We start from the raw sequence: 5,946 nt of genomic DNA on the forward strand, positions 1-5,946 counted from the left end.
GCTGGGTCCTGCCAGGGCTTTGCCCAGCAACACCAATCTAGTCCCCTGGTGCTGGCTTCCCGCTGGGGTGGGGGTCACCGTCCTCCCCAAGTCCCTACTAAGGGCAAAGCTGCTGGGGCTGGCAATAGGAGGAGGGCTGGACCTGGGCTCCAACAGGGGACACTACCTGCTGAAACTGCAGCAACATGGGCAGCTGGCGATGGGACGTACCCTCAGAGGAGAGGAGAGGGGACAGGATAGGAGCAGAGGCCCAGCAAGGACAGGCGGCCTCCACGCTTGCTACGGCGGGGGACCAGCTGCAAACAACAGAGATGCAACGGGCTGACGCTGGATGCTGCAGCTCCACCAGGGCGCAGTTTTAATGTATGCCACTCAGTGTTGGGCAACAAAGAAGAAACATGAGCAAATGATGCACAGAAATTCAAATGTTGAGATGGACAAGTGGCGTAAGCAAGAAAGACTACACGGAGAACGTGTGTGTTAGAGACATGTTCAAAATAACATCCATAAATGAAAAAATGAGGGAGTGGAGGCTCAGATGGTTTGGTCATGTACAGCACAGTCCTGACAACTATATGGGTAAGAGAGTCCAAACGATCAAGATTGATGGGGGGAAAAGACAGAGGCTGACCCAACAAGAAGTGATGAGATGTCATAAAGGAAGGCATGTTTGCATGTAGTGTGATAGAGCATGTGGCATTGAACAGAGCACTTTGGAGGGAGCGGATTCATAGAGTGGACCCCATTTGATGCAATTAACACAAGGAAGAAAAAGAAGAGCCCTTCTTCGTTTGTTGGTGTAATGAGATTTCAGAATAAGGCGGAACTAATTTGTGGCTCAAATTCTGAAGTCAGGAATGTTCTGTATTCTAAGAGGAACCCAAGGAGGCTGGGTCACCTGCTCTGCAGACCTTTTTCAGAAAACAATCGTAAAAGAATGCAGGCCATCTATCACTGTGTGTGTGAGAAAAGGAGAAATTATGTTAATATAATCCTGGCATCCATGCACTGTAAAACATGGTACTCAATGCTAAGGAAATATTTTTACATATAAGACAAATTCTAGTACCTGACTGGCTCATTTATCACATGACTGTTTTTAACTAATGTTTGAAATTGGTGAGTAATGCTCACATGTAAATGTCACCAATCTGGCTGCAGGTGAGATCGGAGAAAATCATCACTTCTGAGCCATTCAGGAAGAAGAGATTATTTGGCAAGTGGTGTCCGTTTGGCTGTTCTTTGTGAGTAGCCCATCATATTTCTTTTTCGGGATACTTAACTTGATCTCCGTTATAGGTTAGTTTAAGACGTATTGAAAAATTGGTATGAAAGTGCTCCCTTGTGCTGATACAATATAAATAATGGGACACAGTGAATCAGAGAAATTCTGGAAACAGATATAGACAACAATGTATGCCGGCATCCATATGTACCAACCACCGTGTTAGTTAATATTAGCTCCTGCAAAAGCCGAATTTAATCTCATACCAAGATTATGGAAAATAAGGGACTATAACGCAAATGAAGTGGGAAGAATTGTGACACACAATGTAGCTTGAGACATATCCACTGTGACTTCCGCAGGACTCCTCTATTCTGGGAAATACTCCCCAGGTACTCTCAGCTAGAATTGGATAATAGCCGTGTCAAAAGTTTTATGGGGAATTCACAATACTCTGGATGCAGAGAAGGAAATGATTCCAGGATCAATGATTCTACAAGGTAGCATACTCCTTATCTGCCCTTGCTCATGCAAGTCTTTGTTAAAATCTGGGGTGTTGAGCTCAAGAAAAATTACTACAAAAATGATACATGAAATATGGTGTGACAATCAGTTAGCTACTGTTGTTAGATGTTCGGCTGTGGGTGTGTGTTCTCCTTGTATGCTGCCCCAGCTCTGCACAGACAGCCTGCACAGCAGACCTCGAGCAAACCACCCAATGACCACAAGATCTGTTAAGGTACGAAGGCACCAGGCCAGGTTTATTGTCAACAAAGCATGGTAATAGCACATGGCAGACTCTACGAGGATACTAAGACATGTATGCCTGTGACAAAGGACGCAGCTCAGTGAATAGCAGGACTTTCCATTCCCCCCCTCAGCTGGACAAAGATACTCCCTCTGAGATACATCTTTATCCCCTGATACAAACAAGTTACACACTGCCTTTGACATAGTTACTGCCCCCTGACGTGGCTAGTTATCACCCATCACCTCGTACATGTTGGTTCAATCAGAACATCTCTATTACATACGGTCATCCTGACCTTATCTTTTAGGAGGGGTCGGTGTGTTCCTGTTATCCTTGGTGAATGTTTTTGTACCATCCTTGATATCAGGATGCTCTGATATCAGGACCACTCTTCTAAAATGTTTTGGTACCACTTAATATCGGGATGTGTTGCGTGAGTACTTTGTGGCTAGCACTTCTTAGGAATGTGTATTTCTGCAATATCAGCCCTGTTCTTGCCAAATTCTGTGAGCAGATCCTGCTTCATACCAGGCCTCTCATTCAAGGGCTTATGTCTCAGGCTCTCTTCCTAATACAGCTACTATAGATTTAACCAAGGGATTCTGGTAAATTTCCTTGGATAGAGAGTCACAGAAGAAGTCTGCATCCATTACTGATTTTGTACTTTTTTAATTTTAAGTACTACCCTTCTAATTAATTAATGCAAGAGCCACATTCCAGAGGCTGGTTAATCAGGTATTACATGGGGTCGAGGACTTTGCTATCAGCTACGTTGATGATATCACTAGATTTAGCCACACCAGGGAGGAGCACTAAGCACAGGTGGGGAAGGTATTGAGAAACCTCAGGGAGGCAGGCCTCACACTCAAGGTGTCAAAATGGAGAATGGGGGCAGCAAAGATCCCTCACCTGGGCCATTGGGTGCGTAGAGACACACATACACAGCGGATGTGCTACCTAGCAAAAGTGACAGGCAAACTGAGTAAGTCGCAAGTTACAAGGCTCAAACTCCACTTGCTAAAACAGTCCATGAAGGTGTCATCAGATCCTGAGGAGGTCCTGCATCTGCTATTCCGTTCCAACCTTACAGCCAAGGCTGAGATGGCCTGGTCCACCCTACTTTTAAAGTAATTCCTCAGGTGGGCCTTGCTATTCCATCCATGTGCCCCAGCACACTTGTGAGGCCTCTTGCATGCTCCCATTTCAACCCAGTATTTCCCACACCATGGCCTTGTTCTGGTTGACAAGGAGCATAAAGCCATGCTGGGGTTCTGGTCAAGGGCCGCCTCATCAGCAGAATTGGGCCTGGGATGGGATCCCTTGGTATCCTGGCTCCATCAGTGGAGTGGGGAGGGACAGGCATAGATGGTGCTGGGGGAGGGAGACTGTCAACAGAATACTATGCTGGTTATTATTGTTACCAGCCATGAGAAGGGCATAGAGCAGGGGGCTGGCCTGTGGGAGATAGTTGAAGGCAAACTTGCAGGGTGATGGTGGATGATGATAAAGTGGAGATAGATACCGACTGTGAAGATGACGGTGGCACAGATCAGATTCTGTTGTGCTGGAGGTGAAGGGAGGTGTTGGTCGATGTCCGAGGAGAGAGTGTGACTGGGTGACATGCTGCTTTTCAGTGATGCTGACCTTGACCAGAAACCCCATGTGCACAACCTGAGGCCTCGCACCTGACTGATACGTGAATTCCAGACAGCAGGAACAACCCTGGTGTATTGATGTCACTCTGAGCATCAAGTTGCACATTCACATAAGATGCAAGTGTGTTTGCTTCGGGACACAGAAGAATGTATTTACTGCACTGATTGAGAGAATTTTTCCATCCCGCAAACGGGAAATTTACACTATAGCAACAATTCCCACAATTGTATTTGGGCATTTTGAGCTTGTATGTTAAAAGAGACATTGTTAACTTTTAATTTGTGTTTGCAGCCTTGTTGTAGCCATGTTGCTCCCAGGATATGAGAGAGACAAAGTAGGTGAAGTCATATCTTTTACTGGACCAACTTCTGTTGATAGATGGTACAAGCTTTCGAGCTAATGAGTCAAGGGAAAGAAAAAAATCAGAGTGTCTAATCTAAATACAAGTTGGGACCGTTATTATTAAGCATAAAGGTAATGCATGTCTTAGGAGGCCACTTGAAATGAAGTGGGCAATAAAGGTTAGACGGTTATGTAAAAGCAGTTGAAAGCAGGCCATTAAGAGTTAGCAGGCAGGTGCTGTTCCAAATTGTTGTAACAAGCCATGAAATTAATGTCCCTATTAAATCCATGGTCTTTAGCTTCTAGCAGCATTATAAATGTAAGTTCCCAGGCTCATCATTTGAAGCTGTTGTGTAGGTTTCCTTTGAGAATGAGTTTTGAAAGATCAGATATGGAGTGATCGCTTTTTGAAAAGTGTTTGCCTAGAGGTGATATGGTGGCTTTGTCTACTATGCTCCTGGGATTATTCTGTGCTAGAAAATTTAAAATTCTGCACACAGTATTTTACAATTCTGCATATATTAGTTATCAAAATATCACAATATAATCATGCCAGTTTCTGTCAGCAAGTATGTCTGTAACAATACAGACAAATAAAAAGATTCAGGAATTTTTTTTTTTGACAAACAGAATCCTTACTAAGCATATTAATACAGAACTTTAAGTACTTCATTTAAACTACAGAAACGTATTTCCCGCCCCCCTCAGAAGCAGTGCAAAGGCTTGGGGGAGTCAGGGGTAATGGATGAGCTGAGAGAGAGGGAAGGAGCCTGGGAGTGAACCTGGAGTGCTTTTAGGTGCGGGTGGGATAAGTATGGAATAGTTTCTTTTTTGGGGGGGTGGGGGGGATTGTTACAGAGTTGGGGAGCCTTCCCCCATGCAGACCCTGACTGATCCCGAGCCTCTCCCATTCAGTCAGGCACATCTGCCCCTGTCCCTGCGTGTCCCTGCACCCCCACATTATTTGGTTAAAAGAGTTATTTGGGAAAAGATTTGATAGTTTCTTTAAGTTCCTGTGTGAATTATGGTGTGGGGTCTTTTTTCAGTTCTTTCTAGTAGGTGGTGTCAGAGACTTGTCTGTTGATCTTGTTGACACAGTTATCATGATTAGGGACTACAATAGTGCCCCCTTCGTCTATGGGTTTGATCATTATCTGGTGGTTGGATTTCAGGGACTATCCCCTGGGTGGTACAGAGACTGCAGTGGACGTAATGCAGGGGTGGCCAAACTGGCTTGTGAGTCACATGTGGCTCTTTTACTGTTAAACTGCGGCTCACAGATCCCCCCACCCCCACCCCCCCATTCTTCACCTACCAGAGTGTGGGGGGGGACAGGGACCTCGGGACCGCTGCCTTGCAGCAGGGAGATGGAGGGGTCTCAGGGCTTCAGGAGGAGCGGGGCTGAAACACTGGGCCCTGGCAGGCGCCTCCTGTGGGGCTGAAGATTGTTGTATGCGGCTTGGAGAGTCAGTAAGTTTGGCCAGCCCTGATGTAATGCATGTCTGAGGATTTCACAGTTGATTTTTTTCCCTGAAGCAATTGATGTAATGATCCACTGGGTGCTTTTCTTCATTGTAGGGTGTCCATTCAGATGACTTGTTTTCTTGTGACTGTCAGTGGGGATGTGGTAGTTGTGGGTGGTGTCTTTGCTGTGAAAGATTTACTTGAGGTGCAGTTGGCTGAAGAATTCTTCTAGTTCTCTACATTAGTACTCTCATTAGCGGAAAGCAGCAAACCTGGAGAAATGGGACAGTCAAGCTCATGGACTAAGCAGATTCTAATGGAAGCATTTTTGGGGGAGATGCAGTGCTGAACCGTTGGTATTTGGGTAGATCCAGCACATTTCCTTGGAGGCATTTTGTAAGTTAGCCACAGTTATTTACTGCTGGAATCAAGACAGACCTTCTGTTACATGCAACATGGAAACACAAACTTAGTTTTCAAAATCAGATTCATTTTATTTTCATTCATG

The sequence above is a fragment of the Natator depressus genome, chromosome 1 (assembly GCF_965152275.1).
Source record: "Natator depressus isolate rNatDep1 chromosome 1, rNatDep2.hap1, whole genome shotgun sequence".
NCBI classification, from domain to species: Eukaryota; Metazoa; Chordata; order Testudines; family Cheloniidae; genus Natator; species Natator depressus.